Consider the following 19,260-nt stretch of genomic DNA (forward strand, 5'->3'; position numbering starts at 1 on the left):
TTTTTTTTTTATTCTCTTTCTACTTTTTTTTTTTCGATCTCTTTTCTCCTCTTTTTTGGCGACTCGCGTTCCTCGACCACCGGCGAGACGAGCTGTGACATTTTGCTGCCGTTGGCGATGGCTGTGTTTTTGAATTAACCAGAAGATAATAATTGCCGATGAGTCCAGGAGGACGATTAAGCTGCTTTTCGGATTGCAACACGAACGGGAAAGTCAGGTTGAAATTTTAGCCGGGAAAATATTCTCCGAGAGGGAATTCTTTCCTCTTTTTGGGTCTTTCTAGGTGGTAAGTATTTGAAATGAGAGAAACATTTAGATGTGTGTTTTACTTTGGTTGGCTTGGAAGAATTTGATTATTCTTTGGAACGTGTCTATTGGATTATTAGGAGGAATTAAATTGAAGTGCAGTTTAGGAGCTTTCGCTCGTTACTGCTTTATGCTTCCATTGAACTTAAACAATTTTTTATAACACCGAAAATTGTTCAAATTTGGAACATTTTTGGAAAATATATAATCGCAGGTATATCTGTGCAGTGGTGACGGCAAAAATGGTCAACATACTGAGACAGGTTAATTTAAACATATGTACACTACCGGCCAAATGTTTGCAATCACCTGCCAATTTACATCAATACTGAATCCGCTATTAATTCTTTATTACCTCATTTCAGTTGATTTAAATGATAACAAATTCGTTAAAAAATTATTATAAATACTAACTTTTTTTTTAAGAATTTTGGTGCAACTTGCAACGCATAGTGATTCCAAATATTTGGCCGGTGGTGTATATTGAAGAATGACATAGCAACCATTTGTTTAGTATGGATGGACGCTAATATGCTTTTTCTTCTTTAGCGTCTTATCGATCTCTTATGAGACCTGCCTTCATCGCGTGTAAAAAAATAAAGAAGAGTTTATAATTGAAATATCAATAGTGTCTAATGTAAAATTGTAATTTGTTTAGAGATTGGTAGATCTTATTCGAACAAAAATATCCAGGATTTCAATAATTTCTGTAATATCGCATTTTGCAAAATTTTAATCACTAATTAAGCTGCCTTAAAAATAATTGTACCTCGCTGTACGTAAGATTTATGTTATGAATCAAGTGTTACTATTTTAAACAAATACACGTGTTTCTGTAATTTTTCCTAGGAAGTATTTTCCTAATCATTTTATTCGACACGCGTATACCAGCAGATTGTCAGAATTCTATCATCCTTGGAACGGTTGTTTTTCACTGAAAATTCGGTGAAAATTCTACTATTCTCGGATCGCCCCAGTATATTTCACGCGACGTGCATTTTACGGCGAATTTTGCAGGAATTTTCTAGCGGTTTCGATTAATCGATGGAAATGATATATCGCCGCGGTGAACACTCGCGCGCGCGGACAATACATCGCCACTGTATAAACGGTGTACACACATCATGTTGAGGTGTCGTGACACAAAATGATTGCGTCCCGCCCCATTCGAGAGCTATGATTGATTTAATTCTGTGCTGCGATAGAGATGCGAGTTTACACCGTAGCGAGCCACCCTTCTTCCTCCTTAAAATTAATACCGATATTGCCGGTGCATCGTTCAGAAATTCGATGAAAATAATTGCTCTGCCATGTCAAAAGGAGGAGAAATTTCTGTCGACCACATAGCGAATATTTGGCTAAATAGACTCCAGTCAATTTCTGGCTGAAATCGAATATTCTGTCGAAACGATACTAATATTTCGTACTAAAAATTGTCTTATAAAATTGCTTTTCATATCAAATGAGGTCTCTGTATTTTCTAACATTCCCTTTTGATGCTTCACATAGGTTTAAAATTGTATTTTTTAACATTCAGAGGGAAGAAACATTTTTTCGACAACACTTTCCAATTTTCTTTCAATCTTCGTAATTTAGACTCTTCCTAAAGTACCAATACTTTCACATATTTCATTTCCATCTCAACTAATTGATAGAAAGGACTTATTTAAATAATGTGCTTTGCAGAGATGAAAAGATGGCTAGCGACCCTGCACAGGGGTAAAAGGAGTGCTCTTCTATCTCCGAAATCGCTCTGAAATATCCACCTTTAGGTTTTTGAAAGCCCAAGATGACACAATAATAGAGTCTCCGTATGCGCAGGTGATACGTTCCAAAATCTGTCGTGGATACACGAAACCACGGGCACGCTATTGCTTTGAAGATCGTCGGATCCCTCGCTGTCTCTCTGTCCCTTTTGCTCTCAATATGCCCCGTTCGCTATCTTCGTCACGCTACACTAATGATCCGATTTTTAAATGTGACCATTTCACACAGAAATACAAAAATGACGAAAATACACGTGCTCTGCTTTGTGATAGCGTACCACAAGAAGTGTATTAACCCCTTAACATACAGCAACGTGTCAGACTCGTGGCAAAAATTCTGGTTAAGATGTGAGAAAAATAGTTATATTACTAAGAAAAATTCATTGTAATCCTAATTTTCGTTTGAATTCGTAAGACTGAAGATTACTAAACATAATTAATCTGTAACAGACTAGCTTTTGCTACCTGATTCAGTAGGAAAACAGAAAATGGCTGACGCTTAGATGCACAGTCAGAAAAGAAATCATAGGTTAAGGGGTCAGACTCGGCACAAAAGTCAGAAAAGAAATCATAGGTTAAGGGGTTAAACTCGGCACAAAAGTCAGAAAAGAAATCATAGGTTAAGGGGTTAAACTCGGCACAATTGTCAGAAAAGAAATCATAGGTTAAGGGGTTAAACTCGGCACAAAAACTCGGAAAAAAGTCCATTATTATTTGAAGCGTAAATCGTATCATAATTTGAACTCACAGCACAATTGTATTGAAAAAGTGTAATCGAAATTGGCTACACCACGTGTACTTATTTTTTCGTGCAAACCATACGCATTTTTACATTTTCAGTGGTTTTCCAAATTTGCAAATAAATTTCAATCCGAGAATCAATTTTTACACCTTTCGATTTAATCCAACGGGACAAATTGTTCGACGATAGGAAATAGTTAAAAAGGTATAAATTAAATTGTCGGTAAAATGATGTATCTACTGAGTTAATTGAATTATTCAATTTGTCGGTTCATTACGGAGAATCACACTTGACGTTTCTGAGCGATTTAAAACTGGTGTGTATTGCTCTTTTTTTATAAACACCGACGAAACACTAAACCCCGTGAAACCTATAACGAGATTTGTAGCAACAATCCTAACGTGCGTGTAACACATTACCAGTGTCGTAGGCGCGACGTAAAATACTGTTAAAAATAAATGTAGCGACAGATGTCTGAACCGAAACGAAACTTTTGTTCGAAAAACGGATCGTTTCGAATCTCTTTGTTGCGCTTTTGCTTCACATTGTTATACGTTTTCGATCCATTGTTGTTCTTCAAGCAATTAAAACCACCGCTAAAATATTTCCCCCTTTGTGAGAACTATTCTCATTTCAAAAACAATAAATGCTTTATATTAAACGCATAAAAACACACTACGAATTCATTCCATCTGCCGTTAAATAAATAATTAAACCGTTTCAATTTCCATGGACAAAAGTGAGAATTTTGTGAAATTTGCTTTCCAAAGGACGTTTCTTAATTAAATTATCATTTTCCCATTGACGACAGGCAAGAAACAAAATACCCAGGAATTGTTATACAGGGTGGATCAAGTAAAATAGACCACTTAATTATCTTCTCTAATTTTTATACGCAATTTAAATGGCTTCAGAGATTGAATAACATGGAAGAAAATTTATTTCCTGTTTTCTTCAAAATCACCTGTTTTTTAACACGAGTGTATATATTTTTTTCTATAATACTGCAAACATTGGTGTACACTTAAACATGCATAATAATCTGACGTAGAGCTTTAAAATTTTTAATCAAATATGAAACTTCTGATTTTTTGCCGTTGCTTCCATGAAACAAATTCTTGAAATCATATTCACCCTTCGAAACCATTTAAATTACGTATAAAAATTCTCTCATACCACCACAGCTGGGGAAGATAATTAGGTGACCTGTTTTACTTGGTCCACTCTGTATTAATGTCAAAGAGATTAGTTCAGACTTTATTGTGTGGCGACCGCCACGGGGGGCCACGCACTTAGGCCTGGCGACTCTTGGCCCTCGAGGCGAAGAATCGAGAGATGTTTTTCTAAACATCTCCGAGTTTCTTCGTCCTCGAGGATAAGAGTATTGCCTCGGCAATGTAGGTCCGTGCCCCCACTTCCTGGGACTTTCCTAGGAAAAAGGGGCTACTTAAGGGAGCCCCGAAAAAGGCACGAGGCTTTTTGGTCGTAGACTCGCGTCGCCTACACTTCAAAATTAGGTTAAGCTTTATTGGATTCAAATAAATATATTGTTATTAAACAACTTGTCCGAGTAATTACTTTATACCACGCCACTTCCAAAATTGAATACGATAAAACAATTTTCCCAACTTAAGAAGCAGCAAGATTTACCTTTCAACGTCAATTAAGATTTATTTCAATCATATTTCTATCAAAGGAAAAGCCTGTTTCACGTTTCTATGCAAAATAGAATCCTTATTTTCTATAACACGAAAATGATTAATGATAAGCTAGAATTATTAACGTCAATTTTCTATTTCATTTTATTTTCAGGTTCATGAATTGTGATCAACTGGACACGATAGGTCGGGACAAATTGATCGTCCAGAGAATTAAGAGTTTTAACGAGGATGTAATTTCGATATCTTATTCGCGTAAGAGGTGTACGGTGTCGACGAATGCATCGGCATCGTAATGTTCTTCACAGTGCCACAGTCGCAGCTCGTATCGCGATCTCTTTCGTAATCTCGACAGGACATTCCGCTTGATTGGATTCACAATTCAATTATCGTGAGTCCTCGTGGCCGACGATCGATGGAGCCATGCAAACGAGCCCTATTGCTCCTCTGCAAAACAAACAGGTAGACATCGTCTACCATAGTGTAGGAACAGGGACCAGATATTCTGTCCCTTGTCTACCAAATACGAACGAAACGGAAAAATTGTTCGATATATTTGCAGTACGGTAACAAATTTTCTCCGCTCTGTGCTTTTTTGTTTTTTCCTTTTTTCTGTTTTACAGGACAGTGATAAATATGGATGCGCTGAAACTTGATTGAATTTATCCTTGCTGCGATTCTCTCCCCTTAGCATAGCGTTACGTGTTTAGGAAACTTTTCTGATAACATGCAAAATATTGAATAAAAACGGCTGGAAAGGTGAAAATTGTGCAACGTATCGCAACAGTTTGCAGGAATTTTTGGGGAGTTGTGTTTAGATTATGTTTTTCAAGGGAAAGTTTGAAATATGTCAATCTTATCGTAATAAATTAAACGTTATTTATGTATAGTCGGGGCCACGATATAGCGAGGTCGTAAAATCGGTCAGACGTCAAAGTAAACATGTTTTAGCTGCTGGGACCCGAAAATTGACAGAGATACGAGCAGATAAATACTTGAAACCATTGTCAGGACCGTACGAAGAATTCTTGTATCCAGCGAAAGTCAACTGATTCTAATATATTTACTGAAAACTGCATGCAGCTAGGACAAATTAGGGTTTCTCCCTCTGGGGGAAGCCGCTTTTGGAAGTACGGTTACAGGTAAAGGTCTTATTGATGTCTTTAGCATCTTAGTTTATCTACTCGTGTTATATACAGATAGAAAGTGCAAAAAGATTGTGTAGCTTAATATTAACATATTTTCCATTTGTAAATGAAATACCATTTTCTACTTGAAGTACCAAATCATATGCTACCATTCGTTTATTGTTGGAACCCTCAAACAGACTGCAACACACGGCCTTGAGTGCCGCAACATCAATCGGTGCCGATTCTTGAGAGTTTAATTTACGACCTCGCTATATCGTGGCCCCAACTATAGATCTTTGGAATTGTAACAGTCAATCAGTTATTGAAAGAAGTTAGCGAATATTGATTTGCATTAAGTAATAAGATAGTATCTTAACGAAATACAGATTACTATTAACGCTTAAAGCGCCGCAATATTTACGAGTTTTGTATAGAAACATGCTCCTTTACATCAAGAGATATACATTTGTTTCTGCACAAACATGTAAAAACGCATTCAGGCGGGCCCGGCGCTTGAAGTGATAATAGATTCACTATTTGTTTCGTCCGTTTTTTAAATAACTTTATATTGCAAATTTTACGTTACGAAAATATTTTTTACACACTTTTCCTAAACATTTCCGATACATATTAACACACTTCATTACGAACACCCAAATTGCATTAAGGGGGTATTCTAGTCTAGACTGTCATTTTTTAGTCCTTCTTAGGGATTTTTTTGTAAGGAAAATGTAAGTTTCTCAGTATCGATATTTTGCATACATGTTTATTCATGTTGTAAGAAAGTTCACAATTTTTTTCAAGTGAAAATAATCAAAACTGTCTGAATTATGTATCATTCAGTGCGATCCCTTTAATAAAAAGTGTCCTACTGGCTGACACGATTCCGCCCATTCTGTTTATCCGAAATGAAAAAAACCAAAAGGATTCTTGATTAGAACGAGTGTGATTATGGTGTGAACCAGAATGAAAAAAAAATAATGAAAATTTACAAAATGGCGGCACTTTGAATTTTGACTATCGATTTCTTCGCCTTTTTTTCGTATTTCAGAGGCTCTAAAAATCAGAAAAATATATATTTTGGCATAATTCTGGCTCAGACGATAACGTTTTTTTTCGTCTTTCGAGGCTCTAAAAATCAGAAAAATATATATTTTGGCATAATTCTGGCTCAGACGATAACGGCACATCCACCGAAGGTGCATGTAAAATTTCGAGTCAATCGGACAACTAGAACTCGAGATATCACGTCAGCCATTTAGAAAAACGCGTTTAAAGTTTCTCATACCAGTTACACGAGAATGGTATACTTATGACTACTTCTTTAACCATCTATAACTTCGTCAATTTTACGAATTCGGAAAAATCCTTCTGCGAATGTCTACTTTCAGAAACTGTAAAAGGAGAAATCGACTTTTTTGAAAAGTCTATACTAGAATACCCCCTTAACCAACAACACTGTACTATCTTTCACTGATCTAGAATTTTAAACATGCCCTTCTAGTTCGCAAAACTCTCAAAAGCTTCACACTCGGAAATTCCTGGAAAATAAATCACCGCTCCATTATAAAGCACGCTCTCAATATCAAACTCCGCACTTACGATTTCCTCGTACGGAAGCACCTTCGATCATACGAATCTCCAGCAGATAAAACCTTCCCCTAACCTAACCTATGAAAAAGAAATTCAGGTCTAAAATTTCAAGCTCATCCTCGTCTCAGAAGTACGCGCGAACTCGCGCTTACATCTTCCAAGACCGCGTCGAGAAACAAAGAGAGAGAGAGGGGTTGCGAAAGAGAAAAGAAGAAACAAACGCGCGCGGAGGGGTGAGAATGTGGAGTAGGCGAGTGAAGGAGGGAGAACAATTCGGAGATTCGCGACACTAAAATTTCACGACTACGCCGAGGCAATTTCAGCTGATCGAGGGGATGGTTCTCCTTGTCTGCCGGCTGTCTTAGAGGAGGCGAGAGGTACCGTGAGGCCATCGAGAATCAACGGTCGGGAAAATGAGTACCATCTCTTCCGGAACACGCACCCAGCGCGGACGAGGAATTCACAGGAAAGGCTGAACTCGGGTGACGAAATTCCGTGACTCCGACGCTGGTGACTGGCTAAGACAGTGGTGGCTTCTTTTCGAGGGAAATGCGGCTGCCTCGTTGAACCTTATAATTGCTATCGAAGATGGCCCAACGCGGCATTTATTGTCGCCCACCGTCGCTTCGGCCGAATTTATGTTCCAGGGTGTCCTAAAGACGAACAACTGTGCGGTTCCGTTTCGAAACTGTTTTACGCGGAGATTTCGACCGTATGATAGCAAAATTCCTGGATTGAAGTGACAAAAAATTGGAGATTTCTTAGATAACGAATTGTTTAATTTTATTTTTAGAGATAGTCCTTCGTGATTTCAACAGAGTTGACACATCTGTGGTACAAAGTTGACCATTTTTTTTAACTTCATTTTAATTTAATTTTTTTCAAATTTTCCACGTTCGCATTTGGAATTTTGCTCAGAGTCTTTGATTATCATCTTCGTTGTCTTCTCAAAAGCGAGAGTCACTTAAAAACACCTGTTCTTGAAAAAATTTCATTCCGATTCTCAATTTCAAAATTTTGTAGGATTTTGTGACAGTTTCTTCCAAGTTTGAAGCAGAACTTGCTGCATTTTCAAACTGTTGCGATAGTAAAAAAGTGAAGTTCCTTTTGCTACGCAAACAGCTGACTGAAATTAGCTATTCAGGGCATTTACACCTTACTTTGACTCTTTCAATGCTTTTTGCGTCTATATGCGCTTGAAAAATTCTCTCACACTGTATTGTTTCTTAATTTATCAATTTCAACCTTAATTTTCGACTTTTAAGCATTTCCATCTTAATTTAATAAAATGGTAAATTTCCTAATTTCGAATCTAAATTAAAAAATTTTCGACTTTTGAAATTCAAATTTAATCGAAAGAAACTAAGACCTTCGGAAGATATAATCTACAGAAGTACAGTAGAGATAATTTTGATATCTCTTCCAGAATTCGATTTACATTCGGTATTAAAAGTGAAATGAAAATTACATTAGCGATACAGATATTTAGATTAGATTCTCGTAGAAAGTAAATGGTAGAACTCGGTGGAAAACGAAAGTAAAGTCAAATACCTTCGGTTAAAGGCAATATGTACCAATTTACAGAGAAAACTCTAATTAGAAGTTATACTGCATTCTATGCAAATAATGTTGATCTCTCAGAGAGCAGAGGGACTGTTTTGGTCGATGAAACCTTCCTTATATCACTCTGCTGTCTTGAATCAGGTGTACATTCCGCAGCTTCATTGGGAACTGAAACTTCCTGGGTGTTCAAACAGTCTCTACTCGAAGGACATTGTAATGTTCGATCACCTTTCGAGATTACGAGATCACAACGATGAACATTTGAAATTTCTACCCATGATTTAAAGAAATTCAACGATAATTTTATTCATCAAATTCGTCCCTTTTACTAAACAAAAATAAATTTCATCGATTAAAAATAATTATAACAAAAACTACTAAAGCTTTTGCACGCATACTTACATACAATTTTCAAATTATTAAAAAATTCAAGTGTGAGGAAAAAATATTTTTCTAGAAATTGAGAAGCAAATGAATTCTCATAAAATAATTTGCACCGGGAATCATTAAATCTCGATACTTTTACAAACATCGTCATAATCAGTTATAAATTATCGCGAAATAAAGCTTTTGCACACGTACCTACATACAATTTTCAAATTATTAAAAAACTCAAGTGTGAGGAAGAAATATTTTTCTAGAAATTGAGAAGTAAATGAATTCTCATAAAATAATTTGCACCGGGAATCATTAAATCTCGATACTTTTACAAACATCGTCATAATCACAGTCATACGCATAAATTATCGCGAAATTTAAAACTTCGTTCGTTCTATTTTCAGAGATTTCAACACTAACCGAATCTTTCAGTAATTCATTTTCACAATGCACTCGACCCAAAAATTCCGAAAATCCATTGGAGGTGTAGACAAAAGTGTTCCGTTAGAAACATCGACGGAACCACAGCAACGTGACTGCATTCCCGGAAAATCTGGCTGTCTAACGAATAACAACTGATCGAAACATGAACGCGCTGCGGCAAGATTGCATAATAGAGCCGGTAATTAATTAGGAAGGTGTTTCCGTGGATTCGGTCCGCGCGCGAAACGAAAAAGAAATTCGACGTGAGCACGTCCACGTGTTCGTGCAAGTGTAAGCACGCGTACGAGCACTGGCGAATGTGATTAAATGGCGGCCGTTAATTGAAAGTAACTCGCGCGTTTGACGGACGCTAACACAGGCCAGAACTCAATGCACTTGCACGCTTAATTTGCTAAAGCTGATTCCGCGAATGCTCGTTTAATTAACGCAATCCGTTTTGAACTGCGATTAGAGTTTCACAACTACCAAGTCCGTCCTTCCGCGCATTGTCTGGCCCCACGTTCGTCATCGATTTTATCAATTTTTCTTTTAATCTTCTTTGTTTTAACGTGGGATCGTTATCGTATCGTAGGATTTGTGAACTTTTGATATTGTCAATTTTCGTGGAATTTTAGTCGTGTTCGTTCGATTTAATTGACATTTACTGGGAAATTTGAGGAAGAAGTTAGTCGATCGTGTAATATGAAGCTTCCCGAACTACTTAAGTTGGCCTCTAAAATTCTCAGGTGACCTATATGATCGACATTAAAATCTGCATTTTTTAACGAACCTTTATCTATGCAAATAACTTTTGCTATCTAGATGGGCACGGTGACAAATCGAACTCTACAGTTTTGAGACAATTTATGTAATTTAAGTTCGTCGAGTTCGATAATTCTTAGGATAACTGCAATCTTTCGTTCTGTTTTGATGTAAGTTTCAAAATTACGGACAAATGTCATTTTCGCTATAATGAAATTTTGCACGAAATTATAAATATGTTAGCAACGAGAGATTTTCCAAACTATTTTTCGTAAAATAATAAGAGAGAGAAAAAGGGAAAAAAATATGCTAATAAAGAGAGAAATAAAGTAAAGAGAGAATAAAATAAATAGAGAAAAATATGCTAATATTTTATAATCAATGAAAATGGTAAAATTGTTTTAAAAAAAGATAACCTACTGAATTACACACTAAAGTGAATAATCACAAAACCACTTAATTAATTCAACTAAATTTCATTCAGGAGATTTCGAGGTTTCACTTACAATCAAGTTTCCCACAATATGTTCCAAAAGTTATAACACGTTTAAAATTCGATCTAAAAATTTCCAAGCAATTCCAGAATACAGAATACACGCATACCTAAATAACTAACACCATTTGGAGCAACCTGTACACATTTCAAGTTTCCGCCGGTGCCTCGTAAAATCAGACGTGCACACGTCTCACCTCGGCAAAGGTTTTCGTTTTAGACCGACATTTAAATCACTTTGACGGTGTAAATTTTATACGGTCGGTCGTAGCCTTATCGACGACTCGGGGGATGGCCAGTTATCGTAGCCGTTACAACGGTGTAACATCGACGTTTTTACGGTCAGCCGCGTGCACCACTGACAGCTGTACTTCTCTCAGCGCGAAATGAAACGCCGTAAAAGTGTAATGGACAGTTGGGATTATTGTCTGAACGGAAAAATAGCGAAGTTTCTTTGTTTCCTAACCGTTACACGCAAGTGCTTCCAGTCATACATTTGTGTGTATGAAAATGTAAATACGTGTAAGACACGTGTCTCGATTCGTGTATAATTAACGTTAAACGCGTTTGTTTAAAAATTTCTTCAAATTTTTCGTCCTGTAGATTTTATCATTTTTTAAAGTAATCTTTCTTTTTACGATAAATATTACACAGAGTGTCGATTCTATTAGGTCATCCGATAAGTTCGTGCCTGCATATTAGGTTGACACAAATTCGCGTTGAAAGAGAAAAATATTATGACATAAAAATATGAAAAAATTGTGGAATGAGAGAACGCTTTTCTTTTTAAATCAAATTTAAAGGTTCGTTCAAAATATTGATTTAAACTACAAAATTCGACAGGAACTTATGGAATGACCTGGTATAGTAATTTACATATTAAGTATGGAGCATTACGCACCGAAGTTAAATTCATCTATAATAACAATTATACATATCGATGTATACTAAATGATACACCTTGTAGTTGAAAATGAAATTTATTAGTAATTATGCATTGTATTCGAGATATGTTTAGTTTGATGTTCCACACTGTTGTTCCGAAAACAACTCTTGCATTAACGAAGGTATTGATCATTCATACGATGTCACTATTGACATTCACTTGATTGATTAATTTAATTAGAACGAAAACCTTTCCCTGTTAAATTAGTTCCCGTTTGTAAATCTCTTAAGCTATTTTCTTTCGTTCGTATCGTATGGATGCTAATCACTAGAATATTAATATCGATCATGTGGGATCAGAAATATAAATAGATGTTCATTACCAAAATATAGGAATAACTATTGTTTAGTGTACTCGTGGTTGATCTTGCGATCTTTCGAGTTTGGCTGAATTTGCACGTTTGTGCCGACTGATTACAATTCGAAGGACCACTCCCGTGTACCGGGAGACTAACTAATTTGCTCGTGTCTGTTTTCCGGAAGATTTCTATGTTACTTGTTGCTAGCCGAATGGATTCTGATTTCGAGGTCTCAGACAAAGTTCGAAGATACCTCGGTCAGGATACATTTGGCGGGGGTGAGACACGCGGATTGGTTATTACAATTTCGACTTCGACAAGGGAGGTGGTTGACTATACGCGATTGGCAAACTATTAAACAAAGAACGACCTAAAGGAACGCCCCCAAGTCAACGGTCACTCTCAAGTGTCGTCCGCACCCTTGAGTGACGCGCGCGGAAAGTCGCGTGTCTCGAAGCAATAAACGCAGCAGGTAATAAGTATGGGCAGCGCTTCGTCGCTAACAAAACCGTACCAAAGTGGAGACCAAAAACCGGAGAAGCTAAAATATAAGAAAAAGATGTGGACGAGAGCCACGAGAAGAAAAGCATCGAACTTCTAAATAAACGTCAAAGTGCTCGATGGCCTCCCAAATTTACAACTGCTGCGAAGGGCCGAATAATTTCTAGACCCGTGCCTGGAAAACGCCGTAAATCTAATAGGACGACTGAACAAATATAATACATTTGACTTTGACACACGCTTCTTCTATTCACGCCTCCCGACTTTTCCAAACACACTGTCCCTTCATCCCTCGCACGCCGTACTTTATAGCCTTCGTGGGCCTCTCGTTGGGCCTGGCTATCGTCGCTCGTCGCCCGCTTTCTCCCTCATGCTCGCCACATTTGCTTAAAGCTACTCTTACCCAAAATTACGATACTGCAATATCATCGAACAAGATTTATGGTATTTTGAAGTGTTTTCAAACACAAAAAAATTAACATTTTTTATATACCTGGAACAACGAAATTCATTTCACATCGATAAGCACTTCCGAAAACTAAATGTCAACAAAAGGTTTCTTGCAAAAGTGATACATTTGTATTGCTCGTTTAATCCGTGTTATACATCTGTAACCGTGAACAACTTTGAACTTTCCTTAATCATAAAATTATGTTTTATACCATATAAAACTCTACTTTCTACCCAAAGCACGATAAAGTTTACCAATTATTCAAATCGTACCAGCAACCAGCTGTTTGACCTACTTATTATGTCTTCACAGGGGAAGAAATATCTGGAACAACGTTAGGGTGAATAAAGAACAGAGTCATGAAAAATTCCTTCTGCTTTCCATCGCTTATGTACACACAGAACGATAATAGTCACTGTTGCGAATGTGATTACGCATTCTTTTCAACTCCGGGGGGAGATTTAATTGGTATTTAAAAAAAAGAAGATTTTTATCTCGTATTACGACGTACGTTAGACAATAAACTTCACCCTATATTCCATTACTTATGCTACAGAAATTTAAACTAAATTAGTAAATTCAATGCAGCACTTTTGCCTGGTGAATCTTAGTTTCAAAATAAATTCTGCGAGAAAAATTGAGAATTACGCATTTTCGATTAGAAAACTCCTAAAATTGTCGCGAAAGAATGACAATTATTCTTCAGCTTTGTTTACGATTATACTAACAATTGAGCACAGATCTACATTTCGAGATACATATAATATTTGATTAAACATCATATAGATTCCTTACAGAAACATGATAAATAAGTAAATAAGCGACGATAGTAAATTCCAAGCCCTATATCCACCTCGTTGATCTTAATTTCAAAACAAATTAATTTTCAATTAAATAACTCCTAGAATCCTCAATAAAAACAGTTTTTTTTTGTCTAGAATCCCATATTCATTTGCACCTATTATACACAATATTTACAAATAGCGATGTCATACGTTATATATCATATGGCGTTCGTTGCATTAATCGACAAGCGCTCCAAAAGCCCACAAAAAAAGTGACACCGATTCTTCAGCTTCGTACACAATTACACTAGCAATTTTGCACAGCTCTAAACATTCAAATTCAAACATTACAGAACATTTCCATCTAACCACCGAAATAATTAAAAAATCACACTCAGAAAACCATCAAATTCTCTTTAATCCCATTCGCATACTGAAACTTTACCGTGAGTGATTCTGAAAAATCAGAATCATTCCAATCCAAGTACCTACAACTTCTCCCTCGCACACTCCACTCTTTACCAAAGAATTTCGATCACGCCGGAGAATCTGAATCCCAAAGAAGATTTCTGCACTTTGGAAAATTCGAAACTCGAATTTCCAAAAGTACACTTCTCTCCGGGTGTGTCGCGACGACGATTATCGGCTGAGGAGAACGTGTCGACGAAGAATTCGCCGATATATCTCGACGTCGTCGTCGTCGTTCTTCGACTTCCAGCGGCGAGAAAATATTCCATCGGGTCGGAACGGGCTCGGATCGAAAAAGGGCGGCGACCCTGTCGCGGGGGGTTGGTTTCGGCGGGGCGGATGGGAAAGGGGTGGGATAAAAGGCCAGGAGATTAACGCATCGATTAGTTCGAACACGGTGGAACACTCTTCGGCACTTTGGCGCCGCGTGTGCGCCCCGCACACGTTCTTTTTATTATTCGAAAAGCTCCTTCCGCGCGGAGCCCTTCATCCAGCTAAACCGATGGGACCGAGCCAACCTTCGTTCACGCTTAGGTCGAGTTTTTCCCTCTGCGCGCCGTTTCACACTCAAAGACTTGCCGGTTTTTGGAAAGGCCTGCCGACGAAAATCCCAGGCTATTTTAAAACCTCTTCCGTTCCGATCGATCTAAATCCGGCTGGACGAACGCCGCCGTAATTTCCTTGCTCGCGGAAGAATTGGATTTTCGGCGCAGACGGATTTCCCTGTTCTCGGTGTTACGGAGGAATTATCGAAAATAAACGAGTTGTTTAATAATGGTTGATCGAACGTTTAAGGTCGGTTTGTGAGTCGAGTTTAGGGAAGTTGAGCTGTCTGTATTTGTGGACGGTTTGAAATTGTCAGACTGCGAATGTTCGACAAAGTTTTTATAGGAAATTGGTATTAAAGTGAGACCTGCGTGGAAATTATTTTTAAATAATTGTACTATTTAGTTTTGTTGAGGGCAGAGAATCAACGAGAACAACTTTTCGAATGTAATAAGTTTTTTAGAACTGAGAAAGTTAGAGCGAAGTGAACACAACGCGATGACAGAGAGAAATAAAAGACTTAAGTGAATGTTGCCGACCACACGGCGACGGAAAAAATAAAAACGATAGTGGTGCCATTCGACATAAGGAATGATAATCTCTTGTCCCTGTAATAATTTTCCATATTTTCCATATTTCGTGTGTTTTGCATTTTTTTCACCAATTAATGTTCTTCTTTTTTTTAAAGAACGTATGCAAAAGTATATTGCAAATTTCATATATATTTGTCACATTATTATCTATCATACTTCATATACTTTAAGCTCGTAGATTCATTTTAATTACTACAAGTCATCAATTAACTACAGATAATATTTAAAAAATTGCTTGAAATTTATTGTTGTTCAAATTACAATCATAATGTTTCAATAACAAGGATTCCATTATTATAGCATTTTTGATTATTTTCTTGCATACTCTATTACATATCTGAATATGTTCATATATTATATTTCCATATTTCACACATTTTATTTGCATAATTCCACACATTTTGAGTGCACGAAAGAAATTGAACGAAAATTTTAATTCTGATATAATTTATCATATGCTGAAAGGAATTGATAACCGAAGGTAGGAATGTAGACATTTTGTAAAATAGAATGAGCGTTTAGATTTCGCTTGGTAGAATAGCATTTCGGAGAGCGGATAGGAAGTACCTTCGGAAATTTATTTCGCTCGATCGTTGCACGTGTTGCAATAAAGTATTGCATATTGCATTGTTGCGTATAAGCTTAATTCAAGGGAAACTATCAAATATACGGTAACCCTATAAATATCAGTTTATTGCGATGTCTAATGTTACTGTAGAAATACAGAAATCGAAATAGAAATAGAACTTTGCTTTATACATCCGCAGCCTGCATTTCCATATAATTTAATATTAATAGAACCACCTTTTCCTTGAATCTTTGTATGAATAATTACCAATTAAAATGTTTCGCAATATTTATTAATCGTATATCATCCCGACTAGTATTTCAGTTAGGTATACCTAAACACAAATGTGGGCATAATGCGGAAACGATTAGGCATACCTAAATGCTGCAAGCCTAATCGTAACCACATTAGGTCCTAATTCCTAATTCATAAGCATACCTAAGTTGGCCTTTCCTAACAGTTGCCATACGTGGCCCAAATGGGAGTGGCCGAGCGCACACCTCAGTTAGGCATTCCTAACAGTTGCCATACGTGGCCCAAATGGGAGTGGCCGAGCGCACGCTTAGGTTGGGCATTCCTAACAGTTGCCATACGTGACGCAAATGGGGGTGGCCGAGCACACGCTTAGGTTGGGCATTCTTAACAGTGGCCCAAATAGGGGTGGCTGAGCGCACGCTTAGATTGGGCATTCCTAACAGTGGCACAAATGGGGGTGGCAGAGCGCACGCTTAGGTTGGGCATTCCTAACAGTGGTCAAAATGGGGGTCGCCGAGCGTACGCCTGAGTTACGCATTCCTAGCAGTTGTCGTACGTGGCCCAAATGGGGGTGGCCGAGCGCATGCTTAGGTTGGGCATTCCTAACAGTTGCCATACGTGGCCCAAATGGGGGTGGCCGAGCGCACACCTAAATTAGGTGGAGTGGAGCTCTCAAACTTATACGTAGGAATATTTACAGACATCTCAGTGTCGGACGTACGCTTGCGTGAGAGCTTTCAACAAGATAAAAGTTTTTACAATTTAATCCATACAGTGTCTTGATGAGGTATTCCTCATGAGATTTCATTAATGTCTCCCAATGACAGCCTAATAAAGCTATTCTAATATGGGCCTAATGCGGTTGGCCTCATTGGGGAGCCATTGGGAAAGCCAAATGCGGCCCTAACGCGGCTATCCCAATAAGACAGTCGTGCATATTCCTCGTTACATACCGCAAGCGGGCCTAACAGGCAAATTAGACTAGCCTAATGCGGACCTAATATCTGCCTAACTGAAGTTTATAGTCGGGATATTTTTAAAAAATACCATTTTTCTTAAATTGTTCCATTTTCTATGAGTACTTTTATTGACTAATATCTAATAATCAATTGTTTTTCTAAAAATTTAATTATTCAAGAGCGTAGGTATATTTGAAAATTTATTTCCCGCTTTATCTTTCAATTCTTAATTTTATTCTTTGCGCACTTCTATCTTAATTGAACGAAACAAATTTCAAAACAAGAGGACTAAAAGTAAAAAATTGCTCGAAACATCTGATCGTTAAATTTTCATTCGCCATTCTAGGTTTTAATGGAAACTATTAAGAATCAATGAACTCAAATGATCGTTGTTAAATTTCGCTCAAAACGAGATAGAGAAATTGATCGCCTCCGACATTTCTCATTTCGATGTTGCTCCAATTTTATTATCATGCTCTATTATGTTTTACGCTCGATGTTATACCATCAAAGAACAGAATGAAATTACCTTTATAATTTCTGTGCGCGAACACGACTTTATTTCATTTATCCGCATCGATGGTTCCGTTTATGCGACGTCATTCCAAATAATAATGCGAAATTCCATATGTTTTCGAAGCGTGCATAACGTTCCACGTGAGATCGCACACTTTCTATCGCTATGTTGCAGATTTTTTTTCCAAACTCGGCACAATTATTGGTGAACACGAAAAACTAATTCATTTCAAATTTTAGTTTTCTCGGTTAAACGATTTAGGAGATATTGTCATAAATATTAAAGTGTTGAAAGATCGAGTAAAATAAATTGATACACCAGTATGGCTATTTTAGATCAATCTAATTTTTAATCTTTATAAACATGCAATTAGTCTCACCACGAGAAAGTAATATACGAACATTAAAACATAGTGATTTATTGAAGATAGTCGCAAAAATGTATAAACGATAGTATTTAGTGTTATAACGAATTGTTGGAAGTACATATTTATAATAAAAATTGTGAAAATTAAAAAATTATACGGTATTACAGTATTCTAATAGCAGAATGGAAATTTCCCACGAAAAGAATCGATCTCCCGCGAAAAGTAGTGGATCTCCCGTGAAAAGAATCGATCTCCCGCGAAAAGTAGTGGGTCTGCCGTGAAAATAATAAATCTCCCGCGAAAAGTAGTCGATTTCCCGCGAAAAGAATCGATCTCCCGCGAAAAGTAGTCGATTTCCCGCGAAAAGAATCGATCTCCCGCGAAAAGTAGTGGATCTCCCGCGAAAAGTAGTCGATTTCCCGCGAAAAGAAGGTTTCGCGCCCGATCTTGCTAACGACTTCGCTAATGACTTTGGGGAGAGGGTACCGCAGGTATATAAGGACCCGCCGATGTCCCGCCAACTTATTCCCCCTTTATACTGGGCCATAGACACTTCGCGGCATATTTTCACCTGAAGGTTCTGAGATGTGAATAGAGCGGTCGGGGGTTACTAGCTAGCCTATGTCCACCCTGTACACACTCAGCCTTCTTGTAACACTTGTATACATTAGAATCAATTAGAATTTCAATACAATAGACTGTATGACAATTCATTTTAACTAATACCTATTAGAAATTTTGCTTTTAAAACAAATATAAATCATTTTACCAATTACTGGTACTTGCTAGACATTTAATATCAGACTTTAAATATTCTCCTTTCGGTTCTTTTAAATACAATCAAATAATTTCTTCAATTATCGATACTGACTTGGAATACTCCGCTTCGAATAAAATATCTCGAAATTATTTTGAAGGTTTAGGGAAATAAACATTTGAATTTTAGTCATCGTTGTTCTTCAGACTTGTCGAATAGGATATTGAAATGACTTTGAGCAATTGAAATTAATTTGAAATTTTTCAGTTCAGTATTTTTCATATATTTTCTCTGATATTGAATTTTGTTTATTAATAATTTACCATCCAAGGAATTTGCATGAATTGCATGTTAAGTAGTTAGTTGATTTATTATTGTATTATATATTGTGAGCTGATTTGGAACGAGTGTACTACACTCGTGCACTATGCCCAC

This window comes from Habropoda laboriosa, unplaced genomic scaffold (genome assembly GCF_001263275.1).
Source record: "Habropoda laboriosa isolate 0110345459 unplaced genomic scaffold, ASM126327v1 scaffold36, whole genome shotgun sequence".
NCBI lineage: Eukaryota > Metazoa > Arthropoda > Insecta > Hymenoptera > Apidae > Habropoda > Habropoda laboriosa.